This window comes from Neolamprologus multifasciatus, chromosome 12 (assembly GCF_963576455.1).
Source record: "Neolamprologus multifasciatus chromosome 12, fNeoMul1.2, whole genome shotgun sequence".
NCBI lineage: Eukaryota > Metazoa > Chordata > Actinopteri > Cichliformes > Cichlidae > Neolamprologus > Neolamprologus multifasciatus.
Window position 1 is genome coordinate 15,564,429 of NC_140450.1, and position 27,147 is coordinate 15,591,575.

At 38.4% G+C, this 27,147-nt stretch overlaps 1 protein-coding gene and 1 long non-coding RNA gene across 4 annotated transcripts in view; both read right to left on the reverse strand.

The window, feature by feature from the left end:
- Positions 1 to 27,147, reverse strand: part of grid2 (glutamate receptor, ionotropic, delta 2) — a 532,677-nt gene that overhangs the window by 453,453 nt on the left and 52,077 nt on the right. The window lies entirely within an intron of this gene.
- Positions 1 to 27,147, reverse strand: part of LOC146506667 (uncharacterized) — a 41,678-nt gene that overhangs the window by 8,868 nt on the left and 5,663 nt on the right. The window contains exon 1 of the long non-coding RNA XR_014877278.1: positions 1 to 27,147. This exon is cut by the window's right edge and continues 5,663 nt beyond it. This is a non-coding gene — a long non-coding RNA (uncharacterized LOC146506667).

Sequence of the window (27,147 nt, forward strand, 5' to 3'; positions counted from 1 at the left end):
TCCCTGCTTTTATTCATGTACTGAGTTGGGGCATGTACTTTTTACAACTGCTATATGCCTTTCTTTGTAAGATAATGACAGACCGATGTAGGTGGTTCAGCAGGGGGATAATCACAACACAGAACAGTAACATGAGACTACATTTGTAGTCCAAAATTAGGTTGGATTTTAGAGCCACAAAGGTAGTATCAGGTGTATATTTGCTTCATAAATGAGTGATCTGTTTTTTTCTTTTTTATTTATTTTGTCTTACTATATTGTTCTTCATTACTGCCACTCTATCTGCCCACACACAGCATGGAGCAGAGTTAGTACCACTTTTGTTTTCCTCATTTTCACTCCATTATTCTTTTTTCTGTCTCGCTGCCTATCCTTTTATCTCTCTCTCTCTCTCTGATGAAATACATTTTCTCTCCTCCGCCCATCACTATCCCTCTGTCATGCTCTCTCTCCACCACCTATCTCTCGAGCCCTCATTCCCTCAAGGCCTCTTCTCAGTACACTACCACCCCCACGGAATACATTCTGTTGCAAACCTGCACTCAGCTTGCTCATATTCACTACTAATACTCACACTCATGCAAATGCACACACACACACATATGCTCAACAGTGAGCTGTGAGTCAGTTAAAAAGTCATAAAGAGCATAATACAGCTCCTCTATCTACAAACCTATTAGCAATGGGCAATCCTCGCGGTTGCACAAGCATGCTAGAAACAAAAACACTGACATATTTGGACACGTGCACACACATACTCTTCATACATGCAAAAATTAACCTGCCAGTCTGCGTTTCCGTGTAGGTTTAAGTGGTTATAATCAGCTCCTAATGAAACCTGATTTTAGATATTCATTACAGCGATAACACGTCAGTGTTTGTAGCTACATGATGGATGGTTGCCAAAGCGGTGGCGTCGTTGTGAACAAGCAGAATCTTGATGCACTTCTCATTCATCAACTAAGAAATTCCTTCTGCGTTTTTGAGGTTTGGAAATTCAGCAAAGATTAAAGTTAGAGAAAGACAGTAGTACAAATCACCTGCTTTGGGAATTCTATCCGGGATCTTATTGAAATATTCTGTACCTTTCTTGAGAATTTAAGAAAAATTAAAATGACACATAGAAAACTCACAGAAACATCTAATACATTTTCCAGAACAATAACTCACTAATATGACCATAAAAGCAACATTAGAATTTTTTAAATGCATGTTCACAGTATTTATACAACCAGAACAATGTAATATTTCACTTGGGAAACAGTTTCCTTATTGTAACTTAAAGAAAGGCAGGGGGTCAGTGGTATAGCCATCTGATAATGTTATGGTCCATTAAAGTGACATTCTCTGCTTCAGCTGTAATTCACATTTATATGACTACAATATTTGATCTAATGTTATCTATCCAAATAATTAACTTAAAAGCCATTATAAAAGAAGAACAGAGTTTGTAAAGCATATTTAAATATAAAATGCATTTCTATGATCACTTTTGTGGGATCCACATTTGATTAGAATTAATGAAAAGGCCTGGTTTCCATGATAAAAAACTGAGTGAGCAAGATTCAAGGAATTTTGAAGCTGAGTACATAAGCCCTTGACATTTTTTCAGGCAGTCAAGTTTGCTGTCAAAAGCCGTGTGCAGAGATCAAGGCTTAAATGGCTTGAAAAACCCGTTATGAAGGTTAAAAACAAAACAAAACAACCTAAACCAACACAAAATCTAACCTGAAGACAAATGTTTTACAATTTTTTACAATTTAAAAGATGTTTCTTGAAACCTTTCAGCCATTTCTCAAAACTATCAAAATATAAAAGAAAAAACTGTTTTCAGTTTTCATTCACAAAACCTGAGTGAATGAGTAACAACCAACAACTGCATCAAAACAGTTTCCAGTACTCAAGAGAAAATAATGTTCAGATCACACACAAAGTAACTCAAATAAACGTTCAGCACTTTCACCCTCATGTGGTCATCATACAGTTTACAAAATAAATCTACATGGCACATTTACTATTAGAAGAAATGATACGTTGTTTTTGTTATAAAAGATGTAATTCCATTGAGCAAGGTATGGTCTATCATACCCACACAATTTCATCTTACATTACTGTTCATGGTCTTGTTCTTGTCCTCCTTTTCGCCCACCGTCTCTTACAGTACACTCATTATTCCTACTCTGCTTTTCAAGATTGTGTCTATAGATCGTTGCAATCATTAACCTTGTGCTTGCACCTTCTGCAAACGTAACTGTGAAACTAGAAAGTGCATAGCTAAAAATGTGTTTAGAGCTTTGCAAAAAAGTTGCAAAAGGTATCTGCAAGTGTCTTGATGCATGCTCAAAGTAAGGAATTCCCAAAAAAAGTTGTTTATGTTCATCTGGACATCATCTGGAAACACTACGTTCAGATAAATAGAATCAACTTTTTGAGTATCTGCAACGTTAAGTCATTTTACCTTATTGAGTAAAATGACTCAAGGCCTCAGTCACACAGGCCTAGGAAGCTAATTAATGATCCCCTGGCAAATATCGGACACTAGTGAAAAGTGGGGTGAGGCACAGTCTTTACTTTGAAGGTGAATGTTCTCAGGTTATGGTACTACCACTCAAACAAATAGTTAGAGAGTGTTTGCAGACAAGTTGCTGTCTTCATCCAAAATACAAGCAAACACAAGGAGGGTTTTGGTCCAGCACCCTGCTTACAGTCGATTTCACCTAGCATTAGCCAGTAACCTCCAGCAACAGGTCTTAAGATCTTGTGGTTGAGGTCTAAAACTATTCAGTACAAAATGTAGTGAAAGACGCTGATCATTAGAAATCACACTTTGAAGTAGTAGTGTGGACCTTCCAGTCAGAAAAAAACAAAAAGAAAAATTATAGCACGATGTGTAGTTGACCTGCCTTAGTCGCAGTGCAAAGGCATGTGAAAGATGAATGATGCCAAGTGGATGAGTCTGGCTTTCTTCTGACAGTGGTCATTTACTGCTGCTTCTCAGGTTATCGTATATGCATGCAGACACTTAAATCAGGTTGCAAGCCAAAGAGCCAGCCAGAGGAGTTCATTTAAAAGCCAGCACGTCAGCAGAAGCTTGCCATACACACACACACACACACACATAGCTCCAAGTGACTGTTGTTTTATTCATCAGTGCAGTAAGGTAGGTGGCCAGGTAGCCCTTAGGTTCCAACACCCCCTGAGCGGTGTACAGGAGGTGTAGGTGGCAGGATCTACGTCTGTGTGTGTCAGCAATACATTTACAGTCCCCACCTTGTAAAGAAATATAAATGAAGTTCTATGTGGTATCCAAATGGTAAGGTGTTCGATCTGATCATCATTTTATCTCTGTGAAAGTAATTTCCTTTATCTATAGCCAAAGTGTTTCAGTGGTGGCTGGTGGAAGACAGAAAAGCGGGAAACACTCATAAACCATATATATGAATGCAACCAGTGAGAACACTTCTTCAGCCATTTACAATTTGCAAGGAAACAGTGACATATTACAGTGTATTTGACATTTTAGGGCTTTGACATTTTCACAAGAGAAAACACTTGTAGATTACTTAAGGGGTGACCATGAATTAAGTCTTTAGTTACTAAAGATAACAGAAAGACGCTACAAGGATGTTATATTAAAAAATAAAACTCCTTTCATTTCCCTGAAATGTAATTAGAGATGTAAGTAGGCATGTAATTAGAGATCATCTTGCAACAGGATGCAGCAGCAGCAAAGGCTTTCACCATGTTGACATTTCAAACAACCTACAGTGGGGGAAATAATTATTTGATCCCGTGCTGAATTTGGAAGTTGGATTAGAACTTCTTTCCCTCAGCCATACCATTGAGGATAGATCATGGGTGTGTCCTCCAGCATGGCAATGATCTAAAACATACTACCAAGGAAACAAAGGAGCACATTAATGTCATTGAGTTGTCTAGCCAGTCTCCAGACTTCAGTGGAGACCAAATGCCAGTGACAAAACCTAAAAGATTAAAAGAGTTTTTGTAAAGAGGAGTTGGCCAAAATCCTTCCCGAGATGTGTGAAAACCTGGTGACCAACTACAGGAAACATCTAACAGCTGTAATTGCCAATAAAGTGTTTTTTTCCACTAAGTTATGTTTTGCCTGGGTATCAAATACTTATTTCACTCAATCACATGCAAATCAAGTAATAACTTTTATGCAATGCGTATTGTAAATCCAGAATTCTGGTTTATATTATGTCTCTGCCATAACAATTAGCAACTATTCAAGTGAGAATTCAAATAATTATTTAGCTCACTGTATATAACTAGAGACCAACCTATAACAGAATCACACCAGCCACCACACCAGTGGGGTCTCGCACCACAAGCACATTCAAATTCTGCCTTGAATTTGATGTACAGTGGTCCCTCATTTATCGTGGGAGTTACGCTCTAAAAATAACATAACATAATAATAATAGTTGAAATTGCCAGCTTTATTTTTTTATTTATTTATATTTTTATTATAGATGTTTAAAGGCTGTAAAATCCCTAAATACACACTTTATACACTTTTCTCAGACAGGCATGAACATTTTCACACTTTTCTCTCTTGCTTAAACACTCTCAAAGTTCAAACCTTCGTAGAAAAATAAGTCCAGTATTATAGAATGAAACCAAAGATCAAAGCCTGTTTTCAGGTCCAGAACATGGAGCTGTGAGAGAATTTAACATTAATGAATCAATAGTACGGAAGTGGAGGAAGTAAGAAGAATGACTTGAGTAAAGTCTGACTTATCTTCTGACTGTTATGTTTCGCTTAATGCGACTCATAATCCGGTGTGCCATATGGTCCGAAAAATACGGTAAAGTCTACCTTCCTTTAGCGTGTCTAAAACTCCAACTTTTTGTGCGATGGTTAGAATCTTCCCCAGCCTTTTGGCTGCTACCGCAGGTGCCTTTGATGGTGCAAAACGTTTCGTCGATATTGCTGTGTTTGTTGGCGAGAAAACTTACAAACAGCACTTCAGAGTCACACTGCCAGCAATCGAAGATTTATGTAAATTTGACAAGCTGAAACATTCTGTACAGGAGACACGGTACGGAGGAGATTGATTGACAATGGTCTACAGCCAATCAGGACGCAGAACACAATGCGCCGTAAGAAAAGAAAAAAAAAGCATGCAAAATTGCACAAAAACAATCCGCAAAACACAGAGGCTGCGAAAGGTGAACCGCGTTATAGCGAGGAACCACTGTACAATGTTTTTTTGAACAGTTGCCCACATAGAGACAAATATATAAACACCAGGCAGACCCACCTTTGTGGCAGCTCCAGCTACTGAAGCTGTCTACAGACTAACAATGTAAAAACATTACCAGATATACCATCGCTTTTAAAAAGTAAATGTGTACCGTCTGATTTGAGATTATGATATTGTCAGTGAAAGTAGAATAAAATACACATCATTACGGAAAATACAACTGACCTTTATGTACTGCAACCAGCTTTCCTGCCTAATCAGGAAGCTGTCTTGTCAGAACAGAAACATAAGTGAGTGGAATAAAGGGAACAGAGCTGGTTAACCCTTGTATGTAACAATATATACAAGATGCTAAATGGAGCCTTGAATCCATAGTTTTTCATTGTAAACAGAATTATCTTGAGTTGCAAAGCTCGAAAGCAACATCTCAAAAATATAACAGTAACTTGGGGTGGCTGTTGATGCTTTCCAGCTTACAGTGTAATGGTATCCACTGAGCAGGGTTTCGCACAGGCAAACGGCAGACTGAGCTTTTTTGAAATGATCAATGTGTTCTGTGGACATGCATGTAACTGAAACAGAATGAGATAAGTTACGGGAGATGATGGAAATTGCTTTATATTACAGCCTTAAACTTCCCTATGAGCTCCATAAGCTCCATTAATGCGCATAAATGGGAGATTTTCTACACTAATATCATAAAAGAAATACATTCAGTTATATTATTAGATCCCCTGGCTAAAGATTTTTTATTATCCAGCTATGCAATTACTAATCAAGTTGAGCATTCAGAAGAGGGTCAAATTTAGGCCAGTAATCTGTATTGCTACCACTCAGGAAACAAAAAATGAATTAAGGCAGTTTCATTGCATCTCTTTGTAATATACACACATACAAAGCCTTAGGAAGATTTATGTGTGTCCATGCTCGTACAGTGGGGAGGGAAGGGGTTGATATTAAAAGACAGACAGAAGAAATGCTGCATAGGAGTAATAAAGCCTAATCCTAAAATGTTCCATTTCATAATTTAGGAAATAATCATGTGACACTTTCAAAGACACATTGGTCTTTTTGAAATTCAGCCCTGTGAATAAAAATAGTCACTTAAAGCATTCAAGAAAGACAATAAAATACCCTGAAACAATCAAGAGAATTATATTGGAAGCATATTCAATTTGAGATTAGTGAATTCCCAAAGAAATCTTTTGTGCACAAAATGCAAATTATTCCAGAAGGTTTGTATCTGAAATTCCAATCTGCTTTAACAATCTGGTTCAAGTCCAAATCCTCCACCAAATTCATATTTAGTCTTTTTTGGGTGGCTTTGATAAATTACTTGGCATATTAAATAGATGAAAATTCAAATTGAGTACAAATGATTCCCCTTGAACGCATCTTATAAGGAGATCTAAGCTTGGCAAAGATGGTCAGCAGAGTTGGACATACTACCGGGAAGCTGCTTTAAAAATTACTTCTATTAGAGCCAGAAAGAACTATGTGGAAAAGTACAGAGTTCTGCAACTGAACCAGTGTCCTTCTGGATCATTTTACAGCATTTAGGCAATTATTGCATGGATATGGCTTAACATATATATACCCAACTATTTTAACTACTTCCCAACTGAAAGTGGAAATGTGGTAAACTTAGCAGCAACACACAGCAGTATACATATACATATGTCTAATTTACAGATAGTAAACATGGTTGTCTGAACACAGCTGGTGCTTACTGTTGTAAACAACTTTGGTCTTACAGCATCTATTTTAAGCAAAACAAACCCAATTTCCTGCCTTGTCATTTCCATGTAGTCCTGAAGCAACCAGTTATTCTCATATTCTAAGATATTTGCTTTCTTATCAGTGCAAAAGCCAACTTTCGGGTGATTTGATCGACAAGAGCAATTTTATTCAGTGCCTGAAAGACCGGACACTTACCTTTTATAGTTTAATGAATGTTAGATATTTAGAGAAAAGAAATCTCACTGACTGACCAACAACAAGGTGGTTCTAGATTTCAATGTGACCAAGTGTAAAGCACATCACATACATAGCTGTGACATTAGCCTTTGTTTTCTAACATCTTTCTGACCCAGAACCGACACCATTCAAAGCCTCAGTTTGTTCAACAATTATTCAAACGCATTATTAAGCACATATTTATCATTCAGTACCTTTATTTCAAAGGTAGGAAAGTGAAACATTTCTGAGGGGTACTACAGGATAATGGGTACAAGTAGTACATAATAAGAACAAATGTTACGCAATTAAGGCCAGTACAGCAATTACAGAACCTACAGCACCCCAGCAGGACTCTAATCTAGCTGTGATATCAGAATATTTACCTATGGTTTTTGAGTCACAAGACATCCTCACCTACCAGAAACTATTCAATACTTTAAGATCTATGACAATCAGACTTGGCCAAAGTACAGACTTACAGAAGTACAAATACTCCAGTAAAAGTTGAAGTAATGATTCAACTTCTTTACTCAAGTAAAAGTAAAAAAGTACCAGCTCTGTAATATACTCAAAGTATAAAGCACAAAGTATTAAAGTAGCTCTTTGGAGGAGGTTTATATTTTTGTGCAAAGCTAACTGAACCTTGTGCTATATTAACCTAATCATAAAATAACATAACATAATGATGAAATAACATAAAATCAGCAGATGGGAATACAAACTTCAGTCTAACTTCTTTATATTCTAATTATAATCAGCTTTGGGTGACTTTGCCTCTAAACAGGAAAATATGTATAGTGAGGAGTTAAAGTGGGTTTCATTAGGTGGGAAAGCCTAGAATTGGTTGTAATGGCTCAGTAAGGGGAAAAGAAATATAACCCACAATAATTTCTGTTGAGCTTTCCAGTAGATTTTCTTAGTTCACAGGCTGTGATCAGCTGACCTGCTGCTCTTTGTGGATGTACACAACTTAATTCAACCAGATGTCAGCAGATATTAAGTAGTCCTGGCTGATTTTCATCAATGACAGTACACTATTTATATCTTTTTTCTAGATGGTATAAAATTGGTATGAAGGTGGATTTCAGTGAATGAATCTAAACATCATCAGCTAAAATTTATACGAATCTCTGCTACATTCGATGTAACCTTACTCTGACCATGAAACCACAGCCACTGCTCTAAATCCATCACAGTACAGCAAACAAACCTGTTCATCCTGCACTAAACTGCAGAGTATTTTCATACAGCCTTTAAATAGCAGTTAGTCTACCTCAGTTTGATTTACAGCATGTTTCTCAACATTTAAACATCTAAAAACATGAAGACTTACATGTAACCTTTACATTTCCAGTTTATCAAATCCCACTGAAAAAACTGGGATTTGATAAACTCTCCTTCCTTATCTTTCTCCATCTCTGAGTGAAGTTAGCTCTCTTTGTTTTCTCTCCCTGTCAAATACAGGAGCTGGGCCTTTAGCTAGCCACACACTGTACAACTAACTGTAGACACAAACAGTTTGTGTGATTGCTGATGTTTGTTGACCTGATAGAAACATCGCATTTTAAATTACCTGACACTTGAAAAAAAAGTCACACCCTTTATTTTCTCTCCTCTTCAGTAGGGCTAGCTAGAAACCGCAACTGCAACTTCCGGACACCTGCAGTCCTTACGGTGTTGTGCCAATTTTTTTTTTTAAAAAAAACATCGTCCCACTTTTAACCCATGACTTTGACCCACAACATCTGTCTTTATGCCACACCTCATAGTGATTAATAAACGAACAGGATTGCCTTTCATTTGTTACTGTTTAGGCACAAATCATTTTTATGAAGGGTCCCCCTTAAACCAAAAGTAAGAGCCTGTTTTGAAAATGTGAGGAGTAGAAAGTACAGATATTTATTTAAAAATGCATGCAGTAAAAGTTAAAAGTAGTCAGGAAAAAAACTACTCAAGTAAAGTACAAATATCTGTATCTACTTAAGTACAGTAACAAAGTATTTGTACTTAGTTACTTTCCGCCTCTGATGACAATACACTCCAATGTATCATTATGATGTGTATGATATAATTATTATGTAGTATCACTAACTAATATGAGTCAAATTATATAATAATTATCATTATTACTGTATAAGTTAGTGAGTCCCAGAATCCCATAAACTGAGGCATGAGTAGTGACAGTCTGTGAAGATCTGCAAGAGTTCAGCTACGATGGTCAGCCAACACTGGCTTCTAGCAAAATGAGAATTGCATCTAACAAGAGGAAAAAAGACTGAAGTCTTATCTGTGCCCTGTTTGGACTTTAGTCTGTCCATCCCTGGGGGTTAGCTAACACTAGGCAGACGCTCGGCTGATGTCCAGTCATCACAAATAATGAGTTAGTAGACTCTGTAAGTAAGCAAGTAAGTAGACTTTGAGTTTCATCCTGTCTAAAATCAAAGTTATGACTAAACCAATGTATTTTTACACAATAAAATCCAACAATAGGTGTCCACTAAATCAATCAACAATCCAATTAATGTGCATTTTGGCTAAATAAAATGTAATTTCTTACAAAGTGTTTTGAAATACAACGCTATTTTGCTCTCCACATTTGAAAAATATAAAAGATGTTTGAATCAATAGTGGTTCCAGACTTCACAACACTAACCTGTAAAAAGAAGTTCATGTATTCATTTCTGAATCTGAAATAAGCTTGTGAATTTATAACTCTCCTTTGTCCATTCACCTGCTCTTTTTTCTATCCTGCTCTTTACGTCTCTGTTTTCCACATTCTCAGTGGAGTTCATTTTTGTCCTCGTTAGGTCAGAAAAGCTAATTGTGTTGGGGATAGCAAAAAATGAAAATGAATACATACACACATCATAAGCTAAATCTACCAACTGACAGGCTTTCTCTTAACAAGGGCAGCCGGATCAAATGTAATCCAGTGCACAGCTTTCTTCTTTAAAATGTGCTATCTGTACATCCATTATTTTAATGCAACTGATAGAACCAGTTCTTAGACAGTATTTTATAACTTATAAATTCTTGACCATGTTGTTTGGCTTTAGGAATGTATTTCCCTCACAAGACTGAACAGCAGGTATGACTAAAACAACGGTAAGAGCACATAATCAATTTACGCCCTCACAAAACCCAATTTCCTCTGTTTCTGTGTCTCCCTGCTTGAGATGTAATTCCAATTAGTAACTAATTACAGAGGACCTAAAAAACCAAGGCATCAGTATATCTAATTAACAAATTAATTATCAAACTGTAAGGGACAGAGTGTACAACTCTATCTACTTTAGGTCTCTGTGGACAGAGCTACTAACACGGAGAATGAGGCATGAATTCATTTCTGTGACTCCAAAATTAAACAGAAAGCACCACAGTTTTTTATGTTATTGGTCTTTAAATTAGCAGAGAATGTCCCCCTAAATAACCCTTTCCATCCTGGTCCATTCAGCCATTCCTTTTCTTAGCTGCCTATGTCTGCACCAGGAAAGAGAACCAGGAAACTTCCCACAGTGGAGGTAAAGCAGCAGTTGATAATGCATGATGGATTTTACTGACAAAAATGCAAATACGTCAGCCAGTTTTTATCCATTATTTTTAAGGGGTATTAATTAGATAAGAATAGAGATGATTGTTTAAGAAATTGTATTACCAATTTACAAGAATAGCACTAACATTGTATCTCAATAAGAGGATGTAACTCATGTAACAGAATAGGACATCACCAGAAAAAAAGGCTATGAATGGAAATATGTTTAAGAGTACCAATTTATAATCATATAATAATAGTTTATATTAACCTCCTAACAATTTTTTTTTTATATCTGTGCAATACTTGCATTAAAAAATGTGATAATAATGAGACATTAAAAACATCATAATAACCAACCTTGTGCCCAAATCACCCATTTGCTGGTAAATGATTCTTGTTCACTATATTGTCTATAATTCCTTCAACTACCTTCTACTACTACAGCTATTATCTATCAAACATTAAAGTGCATTCGCTCCCTGCTACTGTCGCTATTTACAATTAGTGGTGTGAAAGTTAATTTGTGCTTAAAATTAGCAACTACAAGTTAGACTTTATTGAGGTTGTTTAGTTCTTTTGTCAGATTCAGGGAAGAAACTTGTACTACCCCTGAAACAACTCAGCACGCAGTTCTCAGCCATTCTTTGTATTCCATTCAGCTGTGTATTTTAATGGCTAAAGGTGCTCATGTGGAATGGCTCTGCTAGTGCGGTGATGATTCAAGTCGCTGTTGTGTGTCTGTGTGTGCGTGTATGTGCACTCGTGTCTCAGAGGAGGAAGTGTTCTCATTACACAGAGGGCATCTATACACGCAGCAGGGGTGCAACTAGCCATGTTTTGTTAGGAAAACAGACACATGCACCTGCACATGCAGTAATGTCCATTGTTCAAAGACCTGCATCTCTATGTATGTAGCCACAAATACCACTAACATCCAGCTACCTCTCTAAGAACACTGGAGTAAAGATATGTGTGCTAAACTAGCACAATGGTCAAATTATATACACAAATCTGCTTTGTGTGCCACTTGGTAATCACCACATGGTACTTTCACCCCTTTGGTGTTCACTATATTGTTTATGAAGTGCTCTACACCAAATCTTGGCAGCTTTGTTGAGGCTAAAACCACCTGCATGCTGACCTTTGAGAATGTAACCAATGACTACGAGAAACCGCTTTCTGACTTGCGGTAGCTGCTGCTGTCAATTAGAATAGCTTTAACCTAGACCGTGAGTCGGCAGGTTTTGATGTAAGTTGGAGAAGTTTAACATTTCTGCGTAGAAAGGTACAGGTGTATCAGATTCTGTGGTTTTCCACAATTATGTTATTCCCTCATTAACTATTCCTGTCTTTTTCTCATCCCCTTTCCCCCTACATCTCAGTGTGAACTTTTTTTTTTTCCTAAGCCCTGATTTTTCCCCTCTCTGAGTCATACAGTCTGACTTTCTGCCAGTTTTCTCTTCTCTCCCTCTCTAGTTTGCACTCCTCTCTGACTGTCCTGCACTGTCTCATTTTTTAACATGAGACAGAATTGTGTCAAGATGCAATGTGAATGCTAAATTCACATTAGGACTTCTTTTTCCATTTAGATCACCAAGGTACAGGAGAGGTGAAAAGAGACCAGACGCAGTGTGACACAAGCAGACAGATTCATGTCAGACACATACTCTCTCTCCCCTTTCCTTGTTTTTTCTTTTTTTTCCCAATGACATTCAACATTCTTTCACTCTCATTCTTATTCACCTCACTCTCTCTTTAACTAAACCTATTTTTCTCCTTATTTTTCTCCTTCTCTTGCAGTTCCATTTTCTTTCTTCCTTGTCATATTCAAAACAGAATCTGCTTAGACTGTAAGCTATTTGACAATGCAGTTTTTAAAAAAGGGTAGACCGGAGTTTCTATCATTGCCTTTAGAACTGCCTTAATTCTTTGTGGCACAGATTCAACAAAGTGCTGGAAACAACGATTTTGGTCTATATTGACACGATAGGATCACACATTTGCATATCCATGATGTGAATCTCCTCTTCTACACCACATCCTAAAGGTGCTCTACTAGATTCTGCTGACTGTGGAGGCCATTTGAGTACATCAAACTTACTGTCATTGCTTAAGGAGCCAATTTGAAATTATTTGAGCTTTTTGACATGACAGGTTATCCTGCGGGAAGTAGAAGATGGCTACACTGTGGTCATAAAGGGATGTATATGGTCAGCAATAATATTCCAGTACGCTGCAGTGTTTAAATGATGTACAGTCGATACTAAAGGTTTAAAGTGTGCCAGGAAAATATTCCCCACACCATTACATCAGTGGCATCAGCCTGAACCATTGATAGATCCATCCTTTCATGTTGTTTATGCCACAATCTGAAATGTGCACATCAGACCTATTCTTAGGTAACAGGAGTGGTAGCTGGTGTGGTTTAGCATTGTAGTTGCATTAGCCCATCTGCTTCAAGGTTCGATGTATTGATCAATGTGTTGTGCATTCAGACATGCTTTTCTGCATACTTTGGCTGTACAAAGCTGTTATTTAAGTTACTGTTGCCGTCCTATCAGCTTACAGTAGCATGGCCATTTTCCTCTGACATCAACAATGTATTTTCACCCAGAGAACTGCCGCTCACTGGGTATTTTCTCTTTTCATGACCACCCTCTGTAAACCTAGCAGATCAAAAAATATATCTATCTATCAGTTCCTCACTCACACTGTGGGTAGACTTTATCCTTCAAGCTGTGCTTGTCCTGCACAGTATCTTTGTTGTTCCCAAGTATCCACTCTTCCAGACAGAGATCTCAAATGTCTTTCCAGGGATGTGCTGGAGCCACTCTCCCAGTGTGGGAGTGTTCATACACTATATATGTACACTTTAAAACTCTGACCCTTAAAATACTTGCACTGTAGCTGCTGTGTTGTGTTATTCATTTCCTGTGAAACACCAGTCTACCTCCCATTGCGAATGACTCCACTGTGAGAACCTGCTTTTTTCCCTGATCTGGATTAGAGATGCTCATAAAACCATATTTTCAGTTGAGATCTAAATGACACGTCACTGATCTTTTTGCCGACTTCTATAATTCTATGAGCCTTTGCGATTGTGAGCCATTTAGATCAAATGGAAGCAAAAAAGGAAAGAAAGGAGGAAAGAAGTACAGTGGGTCAGGCCGAAGGAGCAGTGTGTTATCCATCTAGTAAAGTGTCCACCCTGTGAGTCAGCTTCCAGCTGCATACTGGATCTCCCTGTCGCTATGGCCCACAGAGCTATTTTTAGCATTGCACACCCACCCCCAAGCACAAGCACCCACACATATTATGCATACTCACAAGCAGATGCATACACACAGAAATACACAAGCAATCAGGCACCCTAATTTTTTTCTCTCTCTTCTTTTTTGCAGCAGACAGATGAAAAGCTAAAGTGTGGAGACACACACAAACAAAACAGTCTGTGTGACTCAGGAGGGATTGCCCAAATACTGAAAAGCCACCGGGGATTACATAGCAGTCATGATTTTATACCACAGCTGTTTAGGTAAAGACTAAGGGAGGTGAAGCAGGGAAGCATGAGAAGTCAGTGTGGTTAAGGACACTGGAAAGCAAAAAGAGATGGGATTCAAGAAGAGAACCCCAGCCCGTTTGGTGACAGACTCGGATAAAGCTGATTTATAGCTGGTGAAAAGCACAGGGAAGTGATTTGTCAAAAGCAATTGTGATTACTTTAAGTAATCTGAAATTTGAAGAAAAATCTGGTCTTGGACAAATCTGGTTAAAATCTGGCTAAAATTGCCATATGTTAAGAGCAGACATAAATTTAACTGAATATCATGGATTACTTGATCATCAGTCATATTTTTGCTCTCACCATACTGTTGATGTGCACCAAAACTCAACTAAACATTTTTTTTACCTTTATGAAAATATATCAATCAACCTCTCAACTGCTTACTGCTTTGTATTTATGATACTGATAATTGATTGATAATTGATTATTGTTGATTACATATGTACATGATATAGTCTAAACACTCATCTGGCCAACTACTCAAATTAATATCCTGCTGTTTGGAAATCAATAAGTTTTTATCCACTTTGAGAACTAACTGTCTCAAAGTGTAACTAATCAGAATCCAGGAGGCAGGCAATGTAACTGCTTACTCAGTCATTATACGCCCAAGTGGTAACACCTCCCCCCAGTTTTTGATTTAATAGGCTAAATCTATCAGCCATATCAAAGTTCAAAGAAGTTCCGAGATCCTCCCTTTTCTCATTCAAAAGAGGGCTGCATGAAAAATATGTCAAAACTTTATTTCAGTGTGTGTACAGTGTGTGTGTACAGTGTGTGTGTACAGTGTGTGTGTGTGTGTGCGTGTGTGTGTGTGTGCGCGCGCGCTTGGGAGACCTCAGGCAAAACATCCCAGATGATGTTTCAGAAACCCTAAAAACCATTTAAAAGTAGAAGGCAGCTCATTTTCTTCCTTACTGCACCGCAGAGAGAGAAGGAGAGAGAGAGGAGAAGAAGAAGAGTGAGAAAGAGAGTGACCCAGTTAGAGAAAATTTAAATAGGGATTCCATTTAGAGGGCCACATTAATTGGAGCAGATGCCTTCTCAATTATTAAGAGGCCTCCAAGGGTGTTAGCACGAGCTAAATTTATCCCACACGGCTTTGACTGGGCTTGTCCAATCTCATACAGCATCTGCAGACAGAGGGAAGGAACGCGCATGGTGTTTTCATACACCAGTGTACACACGTCATAAGCACAGTTCACTCACACACACACACACACACACACACACACACACACACACACACACACACACACACACACACACACAAAAGACCCAACTGGCTTGAGTGAGTCTCTTTATACCCAGTGTTTCCAGTGATAGAGATACACATAAAGACTACAATTTCTAATGCAGACAAGCGCACAACTACATCCAGACTACAATAAATTAGGTATTTGATAAAGAAAAAAAACACCTTCTAAAATATTCTCCAAGTGAGTCAATTGCCCAATTCTACAGCTCACCTCCACCCATTTGAGCCACAAAGGCTTTCAACAGCCACTGAAATGAACCAAGAGGCAGAAACTAGTTGCATAAGAATAAAACACTAAAACCGTGATAGAACCATGGACAAAAGGAGAAAGAAGGGAGAAAGAGAAAAAAGATGCAGACTCAAAATGAAAGATAGCCCAGCACCATTTCATCAATTTATTAATAACCTCTCTTTCTCTTGTGCCATAAAAAAAGACTGAGGAGAGTCAGAAAATGACAAGCACAAGCCTGACATGTAGATGATGAGGGATTTTTGTGACCGAAGATGAAACAAGGCGTCAGTTCCTAATTAATTCATCATTATGTATTAAGGTTGCTTGGTGGCCACAAGCTGGCGAAAGGAGATGTAACTAGCACGGCAGGAGAATTAACCTAACTACAGAGATCATTCCAGGAAAAAATTATTCTTTAACACAGTCTGAACTCGCGTAGGTAGTGTTTAAGAATAGTTCTCCAGGCTTCTTAAAGGACATTTCAAAGCTTTTCTTTGAGGTCCGGGCTCTCGGTAGCCAGTTCATGACTGATTGTGTTCCACTGTCTGCTTCCTTATCCAAGAATACTCGGTACACTCTTACTGCTTTGGCAGTGTGTTTAGGAATAACTTCCATGTTGACAGGGAAGTTATTCCTGTCTTATCTGGAAGACACTTTCCAGAATGTATGGTGCCCAAAATCTGACGGTACTTTTCTGCATTCAGATCTCCCCACACCTGGTTTAAATGAACCTCCAAACCATGACAGAGCCTCTACCATGTTTTGCAGATGACTGTAGACACTCACTGTTTTACCCATCGACTGACCACCTCATTACATAATAATGGCAACCAAAAATTACAGCTCTGTGATGCCTCTTTAGCTCACTTGGTTGAGCATGTGAGCATATCCCATGACCGAAGACTACATTGAGCAGCCTTGGTACAAGTCCAGGGTACTTTGTTGCATGTCTCTGCAGTCTCTGCCTCCCTGCTTTTCTATCCTAATCTCCTTAACAGACCTGTCCTGATTTTCAGTCTAGTTTTGTCTAACTTTGCGTACCCCAGCCTTTTTCCTTTCCCTGTTTTTCTTCCTTATGGACAGCTTCTTCGCAGCCAGCTTCCATTGAGACCATTTCTGATGGGGCTTCAGTACTAGATAGAGAATTGGAGGATTAGATGCATTTATCATATTTCTACTTTTGTAATCACCTTGTGTGCGCAACTTTATGTCTTCACACTTTCAGCTAATGTGAAAAATTATGTTTTTGTGATAGGCTGCTTCTAACAAATCACCTAAAGATGCTATTTAAAATGGGTTCTTTGCTAAGTTGTATGCTATGTGTATACACAACACTGGTTGTGAGTTAGGTGCCTTTTAAATGAATGATTCATAGTTCAGTGTTAAGTGGCTTAGGAAACATTCTGGACTGGACTACAAATGAGCGAAAAGCAGTCATTGTTCAAAGGAAAACTTTGAATGACCTTCAGGAAGCCTGGAAAAGTATTATTAAGAAAGTTTGACTCCTTAAAAGCAATATTTAAAGAAATTAGGAATGGTTTGAGATTTTTCCCCAGTATGTATGTGAAAAACAAATGGATCCCATTTCTGATTTTCTAGGGGTGACCTTTGAGTCCTGTGTCCATTTTTCCTTGGAAGAAATAGATGTTTCCAGCTGTGTCATATGCTACATACAGCAGCTCAGCCAGGCTAGTTGGTAATCAGCATCAGAGAGAATCACCGGGGTTATAGCAGACTAGTGTCATTTTATATGAAACTGACTAAAGCAAATGGGGACCACAAAACTCTTTCAAATGGTGAAGTCAACTGATGCTAATGTCTGTAAAACGCTTTATTAAAAAAAAAAAAAAACACACACACACATCCCCCAAAATCAAAGTGGTTTGTCTGAGAAAACAGCAGCTAATCAAAAGCCAAAAATATCTGTCAACGACTAAATTGTGTTCTTTGCTAATAGCACACCATGGGGAGTTCAGTCAAGGTTGTTAGAAACCCTTTCTTATTAGTAACAAGAGTGGAATTAGAAATATTTTCCAAGTCGAGATGAAACATCTGTGCTTCATGCTGTTCTTATTCAGAAAATGAGGTGAGCTGCCATACACTGAGACCCAGAGCATGATGTGCAATTTAATGTTAATTTTCCGCCTATTCACTCCACACTGCTCATTACATAGACAACTGGTACTCCACCTAGATTCATAGAAGCTAATTAATCTGTAGCACGGAGGTGAACACAAAGACAGTGCAAGAGACAGCAGGGCATATGTGCTCACACATGAACACACAAACACCTGGAAAGTTTACGTTAGATGAGAAATCCAGATAGTTGCGTTAGTAATGAGGCCAATTCGAGTCAATGTTTGAATGTGGGAATCAAAGTTTTCTAGGGTCTCTCTGGCAGCTGTTAAAGGTAGAGACAGAAGGAAATGAATGGTTTCTTTTTTACATTGACATGACTGCCTCTAATCTTTAGTCTTATTCTACTTCTACCCGGAAAGACATTTTTTAGTATGTCAAACTTTATCTCTCTCTTTTTTCCTGGCCTGCTACTGTCTTCCCGTCTCTTCCAGGCTATCCCTTCCTCTGCTATCGAAAGGGCATCCAGCAGAAGAGGGAATAAGGACAAGGTCAGCAAATATCTGGGCCATTCAGTCCTACTATAACACCAACTGTCAATTTTTTCTCAAATTCTCCTCTCGACCTTGACCCATTCCCCTGTGTCCTGCTCAACTGCCCTTCATCGCTCCCCTCTTCTTCAATTTGCCTCTCCTACTTCCCATTTTGGAATGATTGATGGCCATGATGCTTTGCTCTTGAGCAGTTTATTAACTTCATAGAGACAGGCCAGATAGACAGCAGACCTAACACTGTCTCACCTTTTTTCTGATCTGTTCTAACACTTACTACTCTGGCACTGTCACTCTACTGGTCACCCTGACCTCTGTCTTCTGCTTCCTTTTCCTTCTATCTATCCAAACTTGACAAAAAAACGGCTATGGATGATGTTGTTTAGCATATTGATATATATCCTAACACGTATATGTGCTCGGTATATGCTCGCCTTTCCCATTTGAGTGAGTACCGTGGTCATAAACATTCTTTATGTTGTCATTACTTAGTGGGAAGTAGCAGACACACTTCATGTGAAGAATCAGTTGAGTTCAGGGGATGTGAGTTACAGCGAGGTAGAGGTAGATGCCTGGACATCTCATACATACATGATGTGCACATCCTGGCTGAACAAGCCGCTATACATACGGCCAAGTTCACACACCACTGGCCACGTAATGGCATGTTAGGCAGACTCAGGGGCATGTTGACAGGCTGTACTGTGGGTAAATGGAATTACTTTATCTCCCCATTGTTCTTGACCTTGAAACTATAAACATACAGTATCGAATATAAGAGGGAGTTTGTTTGTTTTTTAAAGATTTTAACTTAATGAACAAGTGGCACTTTTTCTAAGCTATGGCCAGCACAATGTTTTCAATCACCATCTACATATCATAGTTGAAGGGAAAAAATATGCATAACCCAGAAAATATAATCTTTTTTTTCTGTGCCTTATGAGATGGGTTTGATTTGTTTTACATTAAATCTATTTTATAATTTGCATGTTTTTACTTTGAAAATTGCTGCTTTATAGTATTTGTAGATGGTTTTTACTTCCTATCCAGGTCTCCCTTATCAACAACCAAATCTCGGCAGTCCACCACTTCAAAAGAGAGTACTAGAGAGGAGCATGGGAAGGAGAGAACAACAAAGGAGCAAGACAGCAGACACTGACAGAAAATATACGGAAATGAAGACGGTAGCCTTGGCAGGGAGACCATGGAGCGGGTCAGTGTTTTAGGGATTAAAATGAAAGCTGGATGCAGAGAGCCATGGGAATCATCCAAGTTGTCTCCTTTCTGTACCGGAGGTCAGCACTGTCCGCTGTGGAGTGGCCAGCAAGTTACTGTTACAACAAAGGATCGGACCTGCCCCGTAAATCTTTAGGATTTTTAGCACGGTTGTTTTCAGAGGCTGTGGTGTCAAGTCACAGTGAGTCGAGCAACTTGCACAGAGCCAGTTTCTTCTCATATTTTGAGACTATTTCTATTTGACTTTTATTTATTTGTTTATTTTGTTTAACCTGGGCTCCTTTTACTGACTAGTTTTTTAGTGTAATTAAAATCTTAATTGATTTTGGGTTTCTATTGTAAATACTTTTTTCAATAGCTACTTTGGTGTTAGCAAGGCTTCCTGGGTTTGCCACCCCTTCTCCACCTGAATAAACAAATGAATGTAATTTTTTATAACATCCAAAATACCACACCTGTCATTACATCATGTATGATCATCCCAATAAAACCAACTTTTCAGCCCAGCATGACAGCAACAAGAGGTGGAATGCTACCAGTTGTTAATAGTCTTCGTGGCATGTAAGGGGGTTCTCGAGAGAAATGGTAATAGGAATCATGGGATATGGCCAACCTGACATAGGCCATATTGCAGCTCTGGTTAGAGGGAGTGAATAAAAGAATGAGGTATCAGAAAATGTTTAAAGGAAAAGTCATTAACAGATTTATGGTTGGATTAAAAGAACATTGAGAGAGAAGAATAAAATCGAAGTGAATAGCATTAATTAAAGAAGACATTTAAAAGAACTGTTTAATTTTCAAGCAACTGACAATACAGGATGACATAAAGGAAAAAAAGAGGCACATTAAACTGATAAGTTTAAGCCTGTCTAACATAAATCTCTAAATCTTAATGTAGCTCTGACAAGTGTCCGTTCCACTTACTGACTGCATGGATATCTTTAGGTTCCTGTAGCACGCATACAGGAAGGAGTGACTAGAAAAAAATATATTTTTCTGTCTGCCAATTTTTGCCTGTTTGCAGCCGTTCTGCTGGCTTGCGCAGTCCTTGCAATCCGCTGTGAGTTTCACCAACAAGCTGTTCATCACCCACAGGACTCCTGCTGTAGGATTTCTTTTTTTCCCCCTTTTGCATATTAAAAAACTGCCACACATAGGAAAAATAAAAAGAGAATAAAAAGTGTCCTTACATAACAGAGAGCAGCATTAATATCCAGATCAGTGAAGTTACTTAAATCTCTCACCTGGCACATCATGTTCACTCAAATGACAACAGAATCTATTTTTGCAGTATTTATTAGTATGCCACATATGTTGCATCGACTGTTGATACAATGGGAACAGTCAGTTCAATGCAGATTTCTGTTTTTGTGCAGCTGCGCTAAGCCTTTTTTGTGTATGCGAATGAGACTCGCCCACAATTTTTCCCTATAGATCGCCTGGTGTATCACTTTGAGTTCTGCAGGATAAAAGCTTTTGTCAAACAGCATATATAATCATATAACTAATCCATTGGAGACATGGCAGGATTGCAAGCTTCCTTTTTTTGTCCAGTACACAGAGAGAGGTAAGAGGTTCTATTGAAGAGAAAGTTCAGTTCACTCTGCTTGGTCTGCAGGAAAGGTGAGAAAATAAGAGCAGGACAGGCCAAAGAAAAAAAGAAGAATGATTATGTGAGTTTGATGCGTGTGATTTAGACCTGTACCTCTTTTAAGACTTTGAGTCAGTTGCATGACCCCCTGCTGGAGATCCCTTACACCCCCCGCTTCCCTCTTCCTTGCCTCTTCGATTTCTTCAGACTTGTTGACTCCATATATCAGCACTTCATCACTCTGCCTTCACTTTGTAGGGAATCGCTCAAGCCAGCCATGCACCTCCCCGAGTCCTGACTTTCCCTTTGTTTATTTCTTGCTTCCAAATCTTTTTCACTTTCAGTTTCGCCTTCTCAATCCTTTACACCTCCTGTCACTGTTAGTCATCCTTCAATCTAATGGGTCCCATGTTTTCTTTGTTCTCATCTCCTCTATGTACTACAGAAAAATGTTTGCTTGTTTGTTGTTTTTTGCATTTTGTTTTCCTTCTGATGTCTGACTCTCTTCACTTTAGACCTACTTTGTCCTTCTACTTGTCTGAAGCCCTTTTCTCTCTCTCTCTCTCTCTCTCTCTCTCTCTCTCTCTCTCTCTCCACACTAGAGCTACTATTCCAAAATTAGCATGCAAGCTTGAAGTTTAAATAAAACTGGACTTGTTTCTGCATGCAGACCACCAATCACTGCAAAAACAAATAGCAAGAACAATTTGTCATGGTTTCCAGCAGCATTAACAGTAATTGCTGGTTTTATTTCCTGCCCCTTGTTACTGTTTTAAAAAAACAAAGAGTATTTTAAGGATTTAAAAGAGGGCATTTTAACTCCTAGGGTCGAAGTTGTCTGCTCGAGCAACCACCCGCAATAGATCTTTCAGTGTTTTGATCAGACTTTGTTTTTTTAAATTGGTGAAACAGCCTTTGGTTAGTATTCTCTCTAAGTAATTCAGGAGTCATTCACAAATCTTTCCTTCTTATCTCAATGTAAGCTGTGCAAATATTGTCACATCAATTATGATATGCTTCAGCTGCTAAAATAAAAATGCTGATTTCTAGTTGCACTGAATGCTTTTGAGCACAGTTCTCTTAGCTCGTAAGCAACAGTAAACTGGTAAAAATGACAAAAATACTACTTTTCTTTTTTATTTCAATGTACAAATAGAAATCTCATCAAAAAGTATAATAGATTTGCAAACACACAGACAAGTACAGTCACCAACAACTCTATTTACCTTTTTTTGGATTAGGAAGTAACCCCAGAAGAAAACTTAAGACATATTTATGTTTCTTTGCATGACTAGTCATATGTTATAACAGCATCTGTTAGAGGAATGTAAGGAGAAAGCTCTCCTCTTTTCTCCACATACTGCACCTGTGTTGCTGAGTACACCGTGCATCGTATCTTCCCATTAACTTTTTTTCTTGTTTTCTTGCCTCTCAGTTTGTTCTTTTCTTATTGCTTTAATAAATATATAATTAAAAATAAAATGGTTGGGGCCTAGTGGTTTGAACTCCAGTAGTGTTAAACCTCCCCTTAGTTAGCTGCAGCTGCTTCACCAGAGGTGATTACAGAACAAATACGTGTGGAACAGAATGCTGAACTGAATTTGGCTTCTTTGTGGAATGATCATGCATTCTTCAACTATGTTATTCATACCTGACCTATTTCTGGCAAAATCATGCAAAGTATGATTGCCTGGTTGAGCTGGATTTTCTTATCCCCCCTTTTCACAGAGCTTCCCTTCCCATGCAGCATTTCAGGGTGCAGGCAGAAGCGTTTAACATTTTCTGATTCTTCTTCTGATTAAAAAATGGTTATGTATGATGCAGATTTAACTCCAGAAAGATCCGCCCTACAGTGTTCATTCGTGCACTGATGAATGATTTCATCAAAACACACACACACACAGTTCCTGTAATGGATCATGGGAGCCTCACATGGAGTCTCATTTGACCAGTTTGTATAAAGAAAGTCAAAAGTTGACATGGCACCATGAAGTGCTTTTCAGATGCTAACACCCCCATTTAGTACTGATCTTCTGCAGCAGCTACCTTTTTCAGCGCTGGTTACATTTGCACACATTCAAGCATAGGATCAACCCACAGCAGTCTTCTGTGGGCAGCTGAGCTATTCCACTAGAACTGCTGAGGGTTAAGTGCCTTACTCTAGGGCACCACTGCGGCAGAGGAGAGAGCATATTTCATTCAATTTCCCCTCCTAAGACTTTCCCCCTTAGAAGTTTAAGGCTTTGATTTAGAAACCTTTATGCTGCAAGTGTTCTTGATGTAAAATTGATTTCACAACAGCTCTGGATAAAAAGATAGAGAGTTCAATAATCAATGCAGCATCAAAAATTGTAAGTAATGGCAGTAATGGAGAATTTCAGAACCCCTTTTCAAATGTGATGCTAGTCAAGGGATTTGAGAGACTAAATTATGAACCACAAGTAAATAGCACTGTTATTCACTAACAATGGAGTCTAGGACTGCTGTTTATGTTGGTCCAACATTAATTCCTTTAACTATGTCATTATACAGTAGATCTATTTGACATCAACCCTTATTGTGCCAGTCCTTGTGTCAGCATGATGCATGTCTGTGTCCTGTCACAAGGGAGTGGTGGTGAGTCCACACCCCTCAACACATGAGGGGTGTGGACTGTGATTTATGTGCTCAATAATGAAAGTAAACCACAAGTATAATAAGAAGCATTACAGGTGAACACTTTTCTCTCTTTCTGTGGGGATTTCTGCGAGGAACCACCGAATCACTGAACCAAGGGCTTCTGCAGCTTTAGGAGATACTGCCGAGCTCCAGTTCTCTGCAGCAAAGGCCCTGATGAGTAATGAGGTTTGAAATTGTGATGAAACAAAACCAAGTCTGGTGCCGCTTCTTGTAAAAAATTTAAATGTCTTCATCCTGCTAGCAGTTTTTTAAAAGGGTGCACTGCAGTTTCAAAGTTAAACCGTTATAATGCGGCAATATTAAAGACATTTTTTTCCCATAAAGTAAAGAAGACTAAAGAGGTACTCTCTCGCTATGACTCCCTCGCTTAACCACTTACTTTCTGTGCCTGTTGTTTTGGGCATCTATATGAGCAAGTGACCAAATGATTTATTTATATTTCATATATTTGACAGTTTTTAAGGCAGAGGGCTTGAATGATTTTTGAAGACCTATAGTAATACACCAGTGTGTTGAATATCTTTTTGGCCAAGATATCAGGATATGTTAAGAAAAAAATAAGGTTAGATTATTCAAAGAGAACTGGGGAGTTATGATCACTCATTAGAGTCCATTCAACCACTGAGGTCAAATGCAGCGGAATGAGACCGGTCCATAATTATGAAAAACACAAAAAAAGAGACAACTAAAGTGACAGAATGACTCTGAATACTCAATTCAACTGTAATTTCATTCATTATTTCCACTTCAGTCTATTCGCCTAATGTGTAAGTTTGTAAGTTTAAGGACATTTCAGGAAAAGTTAGAGGGGCACAAGTGCACCCGGCACACACCGCAATCCCACAGCTATCAACACTATCTCCCTGTCCTTCAGACAATCTAAGGCAGCTTTATGAAACTTTTAAAAGCCATAATTTCTTTGAAGTGGAAACTTGTTCTGTCGATGGCTTTGTATAATCCCACAGTTCACTTGCTTGCTGTACTGTGAAAAGGACGTTTTTTTCCTGGAGATAGGGAGTGCCTCCATCCATACAAAGAGCTTAACCACAACATCTCAGTACCCCCTTTCTCTCCTTCTCCCTCTAACACTGCGAGCACACAAACAAATGCACTAAAGCGCACGTTCAATAAAATATATCATTTTTCCCCAGGTTTTTACCTTCACAGCCATGTCTTCTGCTTTGTCCACTCTGACCAATTTTTGTTTCTCCCACGTGGTATTACTTGGTCAACCTGATCTTATAAAACATTCAGAGACTGTTTACATGCACCAAATCACCCTGCATGCATTATGCAGGGAAGCAAGTGGTGTAGTTCTCAAGTCTCCTTCCTTTCCGCTCTTTGCACTGTACCTATCCTCCCTTTATTTCCTAGAACACACAGTTTTTCCTGCATACATGATTTTTTGCCAAATAAATAGGAGACTTGTGATCAAATTATATTAGACAATTTAGGTTATCAAATGTTCAGAAATAACAGACAGCAAAGACTCATTGCCTATTTTACATGGACCAGTCTTGATTGTTTTTGCATCTACCCCACAAAGGCCTATCCAGAGCCAGGGAACAACCCTAATAGCATCTCATCCTTTTGGCCTTTTCCCACTTTTAGAATTTGAATTTCAAAAAGTCTTGAAAACTTGTGCTCTACCATTCTCTATTCCCCACCCCTACTTTCTGTCTTCACATATTTGCGTCTTCCTTTAATGCAATTATGCTTTCAGTGGCCCTTCAACACACATCGTTCTACTCTCGTCACTTATTCAGGTAAAGGGGAAAAGTTGAACTCTTAATACTGCTGCATCAGGAAGAGCTGCCAGCACGAGCTAAAACACTCCCTGAGCTTGATCTGCAAATCAGTTTTTCTCTTTTTCCTCACTTTGTTGATCTCCTTCTTGAAGCCTAAATCTTTTCCTTATCTCTGTTCTGTTTATCGCGCTTACTTTTTCTGTGTGTCTATGTCAGCAAGTCCTTTACCTATATATTGCTGTCTGATATTTCGGCTTCATGACTTGATTTGATCTTCATTTGTTAATCCTTATCTCTACTTTGTCTCAAACTATTACCCTGTGTAAACAGCACAATGTGAGCTATGTCAATGACAATAGACCCCCACAGCCTTCAGGCTACAGTTCAGCTTAATGGAGTTCCTCGATATGTGGAGCTTAAAATATTTGCTTTTACAATTCTCTGCGATTGATTTTTGCAATGTTTAGGTCAGTGAGTAACATTAGTAGACGAATTTTGAAAATAATTGTGTTTTATTGGTGATTATTATTATTAAAACACAACCTAACACTGACCTTAAATGACACCAACCAGACAGACAGAAGGTAAGGGTGGATGTTAACCTGAACTTTAAGCAGATATCTAGAGAATAGAGCAATTATTCATGTTGATTGTTGGCTACAAATTAAAACACAAAACAAAAATTCTTCCGCCATAATCATAATTCAATGTCCAAACTTTTAATGGAAAGATAGTTGAACTGATCAGAGAACCTCTTTGTAGCCAGACAAACCTGAATCACATGGGTACATGAAGTTTGGTACAACCTGCTCTGGAATGCAATTAAAATGGTGAATATAATAAAAAAAAAATTCAATAGTAGCCAAATAACAATGTTGACAACTAAGGTTACGTGTGAGTGTTATAGAAACATGATGCTGAAATGTGTTACAATCCATAACAGATTGCTTAAAAATAGGTGGGTTCAACTTGTTAAATTTTTTTTGTTCTCTGTGTCAGTCTGGTGTACAACCAAATGAAATGCTTAATGTATTTATGCATTGTTCCCTACTCATGCAGTGTACTTTGATCTCTGATTCCGAAGTGGCTGGCTATCAGGAACGTGACAGCTGTCGCCCCTTTCCCGAAATCCCTGAGTGATGGCTCTTGATGCACTGGCACCAGCTTCAGTCCACAAGTTCTTAAATGGACTTTACTTGACAGTCCTCTCAAGACTGTGGTGATTACTGTTGCTTATGCACCTTTTTCCATTAAATTGAAAACCATTAAATGCCTCAATACAGCACCCAGCAAATACCCAGCTCCTACCCTAGACAACTGTTGAATCAGCAGTCTACTGACTAAACTAAGTGAGAGATACACAATATTACACAGTATTTATACCATTTACTTGAATCCATAGTGTCTGGTATCAATTCAAGGTCTTCAAATCCCATTTCTGGCAGAACTATTAAAACATACCAGGGAGTCTGGGGACATTTAGTCC